This window comes from Apus apus, chromosome 3, assembly GCF_020740795.1.
Source record: "Apus apus isolate bApuApu2 chromosome 3, bApuApu2.pri.cur, whole genome shotgun sequence".
Taxonomy (NCBI): Eukaryota; Metazoa; Chordata; class Aves; order Apodiformes; family Apodidae; genus Apus; species Apus apus.
In genome coordinates this window covers 61080311-61094359 of record NC_067284.1, presented here as the reverse complement: position 1 = coordinate 61094359, position 14049 = coordinate 61080311, and the positions used below count along the sequence as shown (strand labels likewise).

At 45.7% G+C, this 14049-nt stretch overlaps 1 protein-coding gene across 1 annotated transcript in view; it reads right to left on the bottom strand.

Annotated features, from left to right (window-relative positions):
- Window positions 1-1436: 1436 nt before the first annotated feature.
- LBH (LBH regulator of WNT signaling pathway) overlaps window positions 1437-14049 on the bottom strand; it is a 46567-nt gene continuing 33954 nt past the window's right edge. Inside the window, exon 4 of the transcript XR_007889077.1 lies at window positions 1437-1453. The gene's annotated coding sequence lies outside the window, so the exon portion shown is untranslated. The remainder of the gene's footprint in view (window positions 1454-14049) is intronic.

The following is a 14049-nucleotide window of genomic DNA, read 5'->3' as shown; positions in this document are numbered from 1 at the left end:
AGTAGTGCCTGTCACAGTAATCAAACTACAACAGATGCACAAGGCAAAATCTGGCCCTTGAAGCTATTGCTTAATCCCATGTCCTGTAAAGACATAATTCCCTACAGCTATTGACATGTATATTTATACCTGATTATTGCACGTGCTGTAATTTCAGTCACCATCATGTTAAGAGGGTACACATAGGGGTGACATTTGGCTGTGGGGAGCTGCTCTCCATACCGCCAGTCCCTCTGGCCATCATCAGCATCCTCTGAAGCTGCCTCAGAGAAGGCAGCCACTGCCTCAGAGAAGACTCTTTTCAAAGCTCTTAGGTGGAGGACACTGGCCAAGTGCCCCTGCAGCAAGCTGGAATAGCCGGCCCTGGGCTTGTGGGAACAGGCAGGCAAAAAAGGATAACAAAGAAAATGAGGTGGCTGCAGCTAGAGATGGATGAGTACCTTGTGGAGGGGAATGCACAAGTTGTATATAAAATTAAAAGCAGCTTTAGGAGCCGAAACAATCTGCTAGTGACAACGGAAAAGCTCTCCACAAGAGACATCAGCCTTGTGTGTGCTGATAAGAGATAGGGTTAACTTGAGTGGAATATCACATGCCCAGACCCTTCATGGCTCTCCTTTCTAAGAAACCATCAAGCTCTGGAGGTTGAGAATGCTGGAATTTCAATGCTGAGCTAATAAAAAAAACCCGTCCTGTGCACTGCTTTAAATATCCCCAGGAGCTTGGGGCTTGCTCTGAAAGCATATGATTCAAAGCATAGGGAGGGCTCTTCACTCAAGATTGAGATAACACTGCTTACCATGCTGGAAGGCAGGCAGAGGCAAGGAGACTTGAAACACTGTGTTGGCCTTGCTGCATGTCAAATCATTTTCACCAGCAGCAAAGAGATAACCAAGAAGGAACAGAGTGAACAGAATGACTCAAATGCTGGATTTGCTAAGATGATAGCAAGCATGTTATAAAAAAAAAAAAGAAGAAGTTATTGTCCCACATGGCCTTGTTCTTTTAAGTGTCCTTATCCCCAGCTTCTCACTGCTGCCCAACATCAGAGACACAAGCTTGTACAGACCTCAGGTTCAACAACACATACCATTTCCTATGAGGAATCATCAAATATATACTAATTTTATAACTATTTAGCCAAATTTCCCATTCTAGTGAAGTTTGAGTTTTTTCACTGCATTCGACAGGGATAGAAATTAAGGGATTTGGCTATGGTCATATGGGAACTCTGTGACAGAGGCAGACTTCAGCCTCATGCAACCTCCCAGTCAAACCTGGTTCTCCATCAAACCTGTACATTCATCCTTCCTGCAGTGGAAGAAGTCTGTATTTCCTTCATCCAAAGATCAGCAACTTTTGAAGGTCTTATGCAAGTGGAGAATACTTTCAACATTAGTCACCCAGAGATTCAGACTCCTTTGGTCCCAGAATTTCAGAGTTCTTCAAAGAGCTAGAAAACAAAGAACAGGGTTGAAAACAGTTGCCTTTCCTCCCACCTCTAGTTTTATGCTTCAGACTACCATGGGAAATTTTCCAGGGTGCGCTCCCAGAGCTGTGGTGTCCAGGTTTCTAGCCCAACACGTTCACGCCCTGATCCTGAGAACAGGTAAATGCCCATGCTACAAGTGCAGTCAGAAAAGGACCACACATGCTTACAGCATCTCTGAAAAATATCAGTCCAATGAAATCTTGGGTTTATCAGTTAAAAACTGTGATACCCATATCCAGATGACAGAATACAGTTATTAATCTGAATTCAGCTCTGCTTTCTCAACACCACCTGCCAAAATGGGAAGTGGAAAAAAGACCACAGCTTTTTGAAGTACATGCTCATAGAAAATGTTTCAGAGAGGCCACAATCAAACAAAAAGCCATCAGGCTTTCCTTTAAAAAAATCCCTGGGATTAAATAGTCCACAGCAAATTCTCTGAAGCCCTGAACTCTTGCCATCAGCTACAATGTCTTGTTTAAATATTGAATAATGGATCCTGGCTGAAACCCACACAACCCCATTTAGCATGCTGGAGTGTAGATGCCTTTGTTAGAATAGAGTTAAGCCAGCCTGAGCTGCATGAAATTCAGCAAAACCTGAATGACCAAAAAACAAGGTTGCAGCAGCTTCTCCTCCTTTATTTTTCAGGGCTGCATTGTGAATGGGCTGGCCAAACTCAGAATGGAGGTGTCTCGACTACTGGGGTTTAAGGCTAGAGGCTAAATTCAGCTCACACACTGAAATCAGTATGGATTTGTGGGTGTGAGCTAGATTGAAACTTCAGCCTGGTGGTTTAAGAAGGGAGGAACAACTTTGATCTTGATTTTAAAAGGAAAGGGAAACAAAATAAAATGCTGCCATTCCCTTGAAAATCCCAAGCTCCATCGTAATCTTGCTACACTGGGTTGCTCTCCCCTGTTGGCAAGGGAGATCATCTCCACCAGGTTTAGGATCTGGCTTCTGTGGGACCTAAGCACTTTAGATCCTGCTGGACATTTTGGCTGAAAATATTCAGTCCTCCTTCCTAGGGCTCCCTGTCCATACAAACCCCACAAGGGGCTTCCACAATGATGAAGCCAAAGCTTTAAACTTAGTGCAATATCACAAAGGCTTTTCTGTACTCGCTTATCTTAGATCATAGTTTAGGTCTCTGCTCAAAGTTTGCTTTGAGTAGGGACTTCCTACACCTCCTTGAGCATCTCCAGGCAGCCCCTGTGCATCTCACAACTACCCACTCACCATTACAGAACAAGCACACTGCATCCCACTTTTAACAGCATTTGGTGGATTTCCTCTGCTGTTAAAAGCAAAAAAAAGTTCTGTCTCCCCCAAACAAGAATTAAAACATGGAGAGAAAAACTGAGGGAGACAGAGAGGACCTCCAAGCAGGAGGAAGATTTCCAGCAAGGAAGCAAGTGATGATTACATAGTGCAGCAGCCAGCCCAAACACTGCCTGTGTGCCTGGGCTGCCCCGGGAACACCTCTGTGACTTCTGCCAGGGCCAGCTGTTTTACCCTACCATCATTTATCCACTCTGTGCCACCAGGTAACGTGACAGGTGTATCTCACCACCCCAGTTTTCTCTTGTTCATAAACTACATAATTTCTTTTCAGTCACTGCTTGCAGTCATAGCTCATTCTCCAGGTAGTACTGAGGAAAGAGGTTCTGGCAGGTTGACACTAGCGGCAGAAAATGCAAAACCTACGTTTGGCCTAATACTTTTTATCAGCCATTGTAATCCCTTCAAATCTTGGTTGTGCTGTTCTTAGCTCATCTCTCTGTCGGGTTCTTGCAGCAGTGCCAGCGTATCCATATGGAATTGTCACATTTTAGCCTGTCAGTGACACCCACTTTGTATTTCCTAGTGCCAGTGAGTAGTCTTTAACAAAAGGCTGGGAGCATCCAGGTATTGCTCTGGCAGGGGGGTTGGACTAGATGATCTTTTGAGGTCCCTTCCGACCCCTATGATTCTATGATTCTATGATTGAGACCATCAGTACCACTGGTGAGACTTAGGAAGACCAAGGCAAGGATTGACCGAACAACCATGTCTCCTACACCAAGTAGAAACTGGGCCACTACCAGTCATGAAAATTAACAACCTCAACAAGTTAATCTCTGACTCTGCAGAGAGGGAGAACACTCCAGTTGCCCTCCTTTACTAAAGCTGAATTAAAGGAGGCCAGTTAGATTAGGGAGTGGGATGAGACCAAATCTTCAACACACAATTTCATATGGCAAAGTAGCCTTCAAATATGAACTGACCTCAGATGTTTTATACCCCGGCCAGAACAAAAACAGATACCAGTATCTTCAGATTCAATGATAAATCCTTTTCCCATCTGGCCTCCTCTTCTGAGAGCTTCAGAGGACTGAAATAACTTGATGTCTTTCTGAGGTTTCCTGGTGACAGTTCTCCTGATAACGCTAATAGCTCAGTGGCCTCGTTCACATTGCACAGGTGTATAAATGTTCCTTGGGCAATTCTTACAAATCACTTTTCAAGTAACAAACGTTGGTCTTTGCATTTTCATCTTCTGCAGCTTCAGCTGATAACTTGAATTAGCACCTAAAAACTAAGAAGCATTAAAGAGAATTCCTAGTAACTGGGATGTCAGTTATACTAGCTCATGGGCACAACTGAGTGAGCTAACCAGTATGTGAATTATTGCAGAAATAATTTTTATGTCAGTCATCACTGTTCTGTGCACACAAAGACTATCTTCACTTGGACACCCTTCCAAAGATGATGAAACACTTTACCCCAAAATATTCTGCAGAAACTTTAAGAGCAAGAGGAAAATCAGTTATCCAAGGTTATTTTTTGTAGTAACATGCAATACAGAAAAGCTAGGGCATATTCCATTGTCACATTGGAGCCTCATTTCATTACTGACATATCGTAAACTATCTTCAGCACAAAAATCTAAATACCCCCCAAAAGCTAAATGAAGAAAATAATTCTTCCAAGAGTCTACATTTGTTTAGGTACTTTATACCTAGGTCCATACTCCTCTCAGAGAAACCCTTATATCTGCACATGATGGCTCACCTTTGCACATCTGCATCACAGTCCATGGTCTTTTAGTTAAAATTTAGACCAACATGTTTTGTTTCTACCACAGCAGAAAATCAGGCTGCAGAGAGGCATGATGTACTCCAGATGTGCTAACCTGACCAGAGTAGGAGTTGCAGAAAAACAGATGTTATATAACTTTTGTAGGCACCATAGTGCCAAGCCTCAGCACAGCCCCAGCATACCATCTTGATCTAGCCCATAGGGATCTCTAACCAGTCTGATTCATGGCCAGAGGTGTCCATTTCACACCTTTATTGGAGATATTTCTGGGCAAGAAGGAGGACCCTGGAAACTACAAGCCAGTCAGCCTAAATTCACTGCCTGGTAAAATTATGGAAAAGATTATTCTGGGAGGCATTGAAAAACACCTGCAGGACGATGCAGTCATCGGTCACAGCCAGCACGGCTTCACGCGGGGCAAGTCCTGCTTGTCAAACTTAATTTCTTTTTATGACAAGGTTACCCACCTAGTTGATCAAGGGAAGCCAGTGGATATCATATTTCTGGACTTCAGCAAAGCTTTTGATACTGTCTCTCACAGTATTCTCTTGGACAAAATGTCCAGCATATAGGTGCTGGACACCTGTGTATGGTGTCCTGCTGGACAGGTGTACCATACAATGGGTGAGCACCTGGCTCACAGTTTAACAACGGCAAGTGCTGGATTCTGCACCTGGGACAGGGCAACCCTGTTGGTAAGTACAGACAAGGGAACGAGTGTTTGGAGAACAGCATCGCAGAGGGGGACCTGGGGGTCCTGGTTGATGGCAAACTGAATGTGAGCCAGCAGTGTGCCCTGGCAGCCAGGAGGGCCAACGGTGTCCTGAGGTGCATCAAGCGCAGCACTGCCAGCTGGTTGAGGGAGGTGATTGTCTCGCTCTGCTCTGCACTGGTGCAGCCTCACCTTGAGTACTGTGTTCAGTTTTGGGCACCACAATATAAGAAGGACATCAAGTTATTGGAAAATGTCCAAAGGAGAGCCACGAGGATGGTGAGGGGTCTGGATGGGATGTGTTATGAGGAGAGGCTAAGGTCACTGGGATTATTCAGCTTGGAGAAGAGGAGGGTGAGGGGTGACCTCATTGCAGTCTATGGCTTCCTCACGAGGGGAAGAGATGGGGCAGGTACTGATCTCTTCACTCCTGTGACCAATGACAGGACTTGGGGAATGGCAGGAAGGTGAATCAGTGGAGGTTTAGGTTAGATATCAGGAAAAGATTTTTGCACACCAGAGGGTGGTTGAGCACTGGAACAAGGTCCTCACGGAAGCGGTCACAGCACCAAGCCTCCTGAGTTCAGGAAGCATTTGGATGATGCTCTCAGGCACACGGTGTGATTCTAAGGGTGCCTTACACAGGGACAGGAGTTGGCCTCGATGATCCTGATGGGTGCCTTCCAACTCAGCATATTCTATGACTATGATTCTATGATTCTATGACTCCCTTGCTGACTCAGCTGGCCTGGGCAGCTGGCCTAGTTAATCTTAATAAGCCTGTTAAGACTGAAGGTTAGGAATGCCTCTCATTTGAAGATTTGCTTAAGGGCTGCAAGATTTAGTTAATAGTGCCCCAAATTCCAGCAGTGTGTATTTTTTACCTAGAGGGTCCATTGTGCCCCCTCAGCTCTTCCCATGCTGTAGGCTTTCCTGGAGGCCCGCTTCAGATGCTGGAAGGCTGCTATGACATCTCCCTCCCCAGAGCTGTCTCTTCTCCAGGCTGAACAATCCCAACTCTCTGTTTTTGTAGGACAGGTGCTCCAGCCCTCTGATCATCTTTGTCCTGGGAAATGCTACTATCCCTCAGCCCATGACCAGAGGCGGCATATTGGTCCATCTTTGCCTGCATATTTGGGTGATCAAAGCATGCCTCAGAGCTAGTGTCACCCTAGAGCAGCAGCACAGCACCTCCCTGTGCTTTCTCACTCATGTTTTCCCCGATGTATGGCCTCTAACAAAGCAGAGCTCTATTCCCACAAAATCACAAAATCCAGATTTTTCTCCATGATAACAGGATAACAGGAGCCTGTTGAGATAGGGACTGTGTGAAATCATCCCCAGACCCCAGAAAGGGCAGGCAAGGAGCTGTGTTGCCCTAGTAGGCACCTGCAGGAAGGGTAACAGAGCAGCTGGAGAGGAAGGCTCCAGGCACCACTGGTCCACCCTGCCTTCATGGGGATCATCCATCACAACAGCTGTGATGTGCAAGTATTTATCAGGCATGGCTTCATCTGCTCAGAGAGCCAACGGTGGCTGCAAGTTGGGTCATGGCCTTCTGTGACCATCTGCACTTCACCCGTGGGTGCTCCTCAACCAAGGCAGAGCAGCTGAGGATGACCTGTGCACTCTTCTCCTGTCCCCAAGTTGGTCCTGTACAGACACCTCCCTGTGCTGGACCAGTGCTGGAGCTGGGGTGTTCCTCTCACCCCATGGAGACATGCTCTGCAGGAGGTGCTGCTCTAAAACCGTTGTTCTTTGCTGTAGATTTTCCTCCACCCCTCTAAAAATACAGAGCTATTTCTAGGGTGAAAATGTCCACTCTCCAGTTCCCAGGAGCAGGCACTATTTCCAGGTGGGTTTCCAGCTGTGACCACCCATGCAGAGCCCCAGCATTGGTGACCACAGCACTTGGCACCTTGTCTGGTGCTGGCAGGAGCAAGGGGGCTGTAGCAGCTATTAGAAGCCATCAGCAGGCTTCAGCCAGGGTGGCTGCAAGACAGGGAAGTGATTAGGAAATGGAATGTGAGTGATAAGTCATCTATCAAACGGACTCATTAACCTAAAGTGGAAGTTTCCACTGAAAGGAATTTTTTTCTTAATTTGGACTGATTTAAACATGGAGAAAGAGGCTAATTCGTAATTATTTTTTTTTCTTAAGTAAGCAATATTGCTTATCAAAGCTTCAGATACCACATGCTTATTTGTTCACCTGCCTCCAGCTTGCAAACAGCTAGCAGGAAAGAAGGGCAGATTGTGACTGCAGGGAGATGAGGGTGAAGAGAGTCTAACTTCTCACAGACACTCTCATTCCAGGGATGATTACATACTTTCTAAGAGATTAACATCTCTGCATCACTCTCTGCCTCTTGCTTTTGTTGCCTACACCATCTCTTGCAGGCAGATGTGTTTGCAGTGGGAGGACCTGAGCCAGCTCAAACTGCAAGTCATAGAGCTGTGACCAGTTTGACTTCCCTCCAGCTGGCTTGGTGTATCGAAAGAGCAAGCCTGTGTATGTCGGCAAGGACTGCAAATAAAGCCTTTTGGTGGCAGAGAGACATGACACAGGACCTATAGTTCTGCTGGGAAAACACATCCAGCTCTGGGAGTAGCTACAACAGACAAGTACTGGTTAACCTTGCAGTCTTGCTAAGGTAAGATGTTGCTGCCCACCCTGCTCGAGATGTCCACATCTACAGCAGATGACACAGTTAAGCCCATTCTGTGCATACGATGCTGTTGCAGCAGTGACTGATGTTAGCTTTAAAATATCCTGGGTGAGAGTCTTTATTTTGAGGTGTCTCAGTAAATATGGTATTGAAGAAAATGAGTGAATTTTGAGGTTTGGTGTGCCACATCAGTAATTTTCTGCAGCAAAAACCTGCTAAATTAGGATCTGCAACTGGTTGTTACGTTCTCAAATTCATTTCTGCTTGGAATCTGGGACTTTATTTTGACCATTATACAGAGGTTTTTAAGATGGCCAATTTTAGGAGAGGAGATCCTTTCCGAAGCTTCAGGAATGTTCATACAAGGGGGCTTGATTTCAGCCTAATCCTTGTTTCAGATCTCTCTGAACAGAACAAGTGCATAATTATTTGTCTCTCAGGAGAAGAAAAAGCGGTAGCTTCCACACTGATGGTGTGGTGATGATTTTTTTCCATCCATCAGACTTTATTCTGTGTAACACACTTAACTGAAGTCAGTTATCTTTCTGCTTTCAGTGGCAACCAGGACCTGCTGCCTCCCTCTCAGGAGTAGGTGGCTCGTGGTCCCCATCTGTTTTGCAGGATGCCCTTGTATAGCCACTGCTCTTCCTCCTGTGGCAGCCATGTGCCCTACAAGGTGCAGGTGCAAGAGGAGTTGTGCTTCTCCTGTGGAGGTCAGGACTGTGCAGAGGTGACCACTGCCAAGGCATGAGGCTATCAGGGCTGAACACTGGCTTCAGAGTCACAAGGCTGTGAGAAATCAAGCAGCGCTGGATCACTCCAGCGCACTGCAACAGTTTACTATGAAACCAACAAAGAGAATGAACCACAAAGCTGGAAAGACTAGAGCCAGTTCCTGTTGTACCCCTTGCAAATTCATTCCTTCCCCAAAAGTAAAAGCTAACCCAGCTCTTCTGCTACCTCTGACAAACTCCAGTTATTTTTATAAGTAAATAGCAAAAGTGAATACAAATATTTTGAAAGTCCTGATATGTTGATTCACTTCATGTTCCAGGCATAAAGAAAATAAAGGGCTAAAGATCAAAACTATTTTCATGGCCTTGTCTAAAATGGGAAAAGAAATCATGACAACTGAAATGTGTTTAGATAAACTTAGTCTCTAGTTTTGGGTTCATGCCTGGCTACGACATTACTTTTCTGGTGTTAATTTCTGTCAGTGTTAGAGGCATGTTGCTGTTGGTCTTCTGCTGGTTAAGGCCTCTTCGTTCAACCTTGGCAAGACAAAAGAGAGCCCTGGCCTAGGTATGTTAAACCAAGGAAGCTTTATGGGCTTTCCAGAGCTGAGGTCTGCAAAGTGCTGCCATGGATTTGGGTGCTTGTTGGAGCTGGGTTTGACACTTAAACTCTCTCGTTGGCTGTATCTGTTCTCACACTGAGCCACCCCTCAGTGTGTCCCCAGACCACAGGGGTACATAGTGGCCAGTGTCAATGCTGCTTGAGGCTAAGTTCCTCTGGAGCAGCCTGGCTGCCTCCATGCTGCACAGCTCCTGGCATAGGTCTTTCCTGGGCCACAATCACGGCCTTGATGCACTGTCATTATTTTCCTGTGGATTTCTGGTTTGTTGGGGTTTTTTGTTTATTTGTTTTTGTTGTTTTTTTTTCCCTTTTTAATTTTTTTTTTTGTGGTCTTTTTTGCTTTTGGTTGGTTGGTTGGTTTTTTCGTGGTTTGTTTGTCTTCCAACTCAGCATATTTTATGAGTCTATGATTCTAACCCTATCACCCGGAGAAGCTCTAACTGTATTTAGTTGCCATACCCATTTCTGGTATTTTTTAAGTGCCAGTAATGCTTGTTAGCAACTTACATGGCAGCCCAACAGACACTGTATGTGTCCATTTGCCTTTCAGAGTCCCATATTTCAGATCTTGAATTACCCAGTGACTTCCTGTTGATAATTCTCAACAAGGAATATAACATCAGTGGATCAAACCTATGAATTGAGCCACTTGCACATAAGGAATGAACACCACATCCCCTCCAAGCTTTTTGCAGGAGCTACTTGATTTATTCACCCCATGCCTACCCCTTGCCAGATCTGGTATCCCCCATTGGAGCTTTGTTAGTTTGCGTGTAAGGAATCCAGGTACATGCATTGCTTCCATTTCAGAAACAGCAGTGCAACAAGACCTGGAAAAGGATCACTGAGGAACAGAAGTTCTGTTTGGAGTTTGCAGTTCCAGGTTGAATCTCTGCAAACCCTTCTCCTGGTAACAGAGGTATTGCTGCTGGTAAGCAGCAGTTCATGTGAAGCCATCTGGGACACCCAAGGCACAAAAGTTATGGTTGTAACCACTTCATGTCTGATGTTAAGACATAATTCAGCTGAAGGATATTAACAGAGAAGGCAGTGGGATGTTATAAGGCATGTGCATGCTGTGACTGTGTGACTGACTACTGCTGCCTGCAATAATCCAAACCTGTTCTTAGGAAAATTCCTGGAAATCAGCTTAAGATCAGCTTTTTCATTTTTCCTATTTATTTCCATTACTTCTTCCAAACAAATACAAGATATTCTTTACAAAAAACCTGAGTTGTGCAGTGAGACAGGAAAACTTCAGAATATTGTGTTCTGTGGGCACCAGTTAACCACACTGAGCATCATTTTGTAAAGCCCAGAACTCCCTCTGCTTTGTAATCTTCTAATACTTGTCACACTCTCTCCAGGATGAACTTCATGTCCATACATGCGCATGTGAGGCTCGGTAGTCTTATAATCCAGATCTCCCCCAGGCTTCCTTCCCAGTGATTTGCCTTTTTTCAAGTCATTCAAAGTTATATCCCAGGAACTTTATCCTTGGGCCCAGCACTTCTGTTCCTAAGGATCAACCCCAAATAGAGCATTTCTTCAGCAAAACATTATCCAAATTGGGCCCTGTGCAAAGTTTTCACCAGCTTCTTGCTGGCAGAGCCCATCTCATTGAAGACTCCTGAGCCAGATGAGAAAGTTTAAACCAGAAACCAAGTTTATAATTTGAAACAAAACTCAAAGGGAGAAGAGTTTCTAGTCTCCTTAAAACAGCTTTGAAGTCTTCTTGTCCATGGAAAGGATACACCTGGTGGGAATCATACAATGGTTTGGGTTCGAAATGACCTTAAAGGTCATCTACTTCCCACTAGAGCAGGTTGCTCAAAGCCCCATCCAAACTGGCTGTCACGAACAGGCATGATTTGTCAGGATGTTAAAACATAGTTCGCCTTCCTTATTAGAAAAATTTGTTAGTGGAACCAAGGGGTCTGCACATGGCACTCGCCTCTTTCAGAGGAGCAGCCTCCGCAAGCTGACTTTTAAGGTGGAATACTGAATCATGCCTCCTATCACACCCACAAATTTAGACTAACCACAAATTCATAGTTTAATGAATTAGAACGGTTTATTAGGGAATTTAACACAATTTAGGGGAGGGAAGGTTCAGGAGAGATAGGGTCTTTGAAACACCGAATACTTATACGTGTACTAATACTTATATATGAATACACCTTATTATTTACACACCAAGATTATCTCTTACTATCTAAGAGGGGAAGAGGAAGGAGGGATATGCCTGACACCTGTCCCGCACAGGGTCGCGGTTTGTGTGGAGGTAAGCCAGGGCAAGAACACCTTATGGAAGGAATAATACCAAAACACACTTACTTTATTCCTGAGATGGTCTAGGTATTTATGTATTAGGTGCGGATTACTTCCCCTGCAGCCTGGTCTTAGAACCCATGGGCAGCAGGAAGAAGCCTCACCGCAGGTGGTTGGCAGCAGGCAGGTTCCACAGGCAAGCAGGGAGTGCAGGCAAGCAGGGAGTGCAGGCGAGCAGGAACCCCCAAAGAGCAGGCAAACCCCCAAAGGGCAAGTGGCAGCAGCAAGCTCCCGTCTGTCCAAAGAGCAGTGTCCAGCAGCAGACAGGTAGCTTCTTTATGAGTCTCGGGGACTCGCTCTTTCATCCCTGATTGGCCAGTCTCTTGTTCCTGGGTCTTCCCTGCCCATCAGGCAGGGACTTTCTTCCCCTCCTGCTGCACCATCCCTGGGCAGGGGCACTGTTTGCAACACTGTTGTGGTTTTCCCACCATGACTCCTGCTTGGGTGAGTTACTGCCTCATGGAGTCTAAGTTGTTTTGTAGCAGAGGGGGCAGGCAGACAGGAGAGGGTTTAAAGTGTCTGACGGAGCAGCCGTTTTAAATCAGTTATGACTGTTGACCTACAGGGCATATTATGTTAGTATGAGGAAAAGTCTGGTCCTTCATACTGGCCTTGAACACTTCCAGCGATCAGGCATCCATAGCTTCCCTGGGCAGCCTGTGCCAGAGTCTCACCACCCTCACAGTAAAGAAATTCTTCCTACTGTCTAACCTAAATCTCCCCTGTCCCAGTTTAAAGCCATTATCCCTTGTCCTATCACTACATGCCCTTATAAAAACCATGCTGTTGCCCACCAGGATGGGTAAGGAAGAAGAGAATGGTGATGGATAACCCACCAAAATCTTCAGGACTCAGTTCTCATCTTTGTATTACCTTTATTTGGGTATTTGGATTAATTAGCAGATTTTCAGGGTTTGAGGATCTCAAAGCACTGTTAAAGGGTTAGTACCAAGATTGTTTACACAGAGTGAAAGAAGGTCTGGCTACAACTTCCTTTTGTTTCCCTCCCCCTCCCTTCCCCACCTTCCCTCCTGCTGCTTCTTTTATGAATAGGTGCTACTGTGCCTCAAAAAAAATTGCCTCTCTGATTGCCTTGCTTTCCCCTCACTGCTTGGCTCCATCAGAGAACCAGTCACAAGGTGGCTTTTGTAATAAGGAAAGCTTCTTTCAGGCAGAGGAAGATACTGCCTGGGGTTTCTATATTCACAGCCTTTCTATTTCTGGGTCTCTCTTTTCCATAGGACTTCATTTCTTTGTTTACTAAACCCTGCTCTCCCCCCACAGGACATTAGTGAGCATACTTACCTCAGAAGCAGAATAAACTGGAAAAAAAACCAAAAACAACTCTAGCAGAGCCAACCTCAGAGTTGAGGGGCTTTGCATCTTACCTCTTTGCCTGTTTTACTTCCAGGGAGTTTGCTGGAAAGGAGACTAATTAATAGGAATGCCTTAACAACTTAAATCCTGCTCTGTGGACTCCAGTTTGCCTCTTGAGGTGGAAAGTAGAAAGTAATCCTATTTTCAATATAGACAGGGGTGGGCTGTGCTGATACTGATACTGAGCCCAAAGCAGTTTGAGAAAGGTCAGTGCAATAATGTGATGCATAGGCTCAGAAAGCCACAAGGAGCTCCAGGGAGCTGGCATGGTAAACAAAGGTAAGTTAAACAAAACGGCTCCAGCCACTCTCCTGATCCCGGATAGAAGGATTTCAGCCCATGACATCAGCTCAGATCAGCATCCCCAGCCCCAGCATCAGAGATGCAACTGCAGCCTGCACCCACACAACAGAGTGAGGGTCCCATCCCTTCCTTCCTGCCTCACACTGTGCAGTGCAGCTGGGTTTCAGTGCACACGAAAGCCGGTGGCCAGCCATCTCCCTCCATCCTTCACCACCTCTATGTGCTCCCAGACTCTTCAGCCAGGTGACAGCTCAGCCGGGGTGCCCCACTCTGCATCGTCTCACTCTGGCTGCAACCCTTCACTCCCTCAACCCACACACCCTGAAATCCAGCACCACCGATGGTGCTGGAAGTCCAGGATGCAGCCAGGCTTTGCATGGGCTTAGTGCTTTGCCATTGCTTATCTGGAGCCCCCAACAGAGAAAGGATATGGAACTCTTGGAACGAGTCCAGAGGCAGGCCATAAAGATGATCAGAGGGTTGTAGCACCTCTCCTATGAAGATGGGGCTGAGAGAGCTGGGGTTGCTCAGCCTGAAGGGAAGGCTCCAGGGAGACCTCATAGCAGCATTCCAGCACCTGAAGGGGCCTACAAGAAAGCTGGGAAGGAACTTTTTACAAGGGTATGGAGTGATAGGACAAGGAGTAATGGCTTTAAACTGGGACGGGGGAGATTTTGGTTAGACATTAGGAAGAAATTCTTCACTGTGAGGGTAGGGAGATTCTG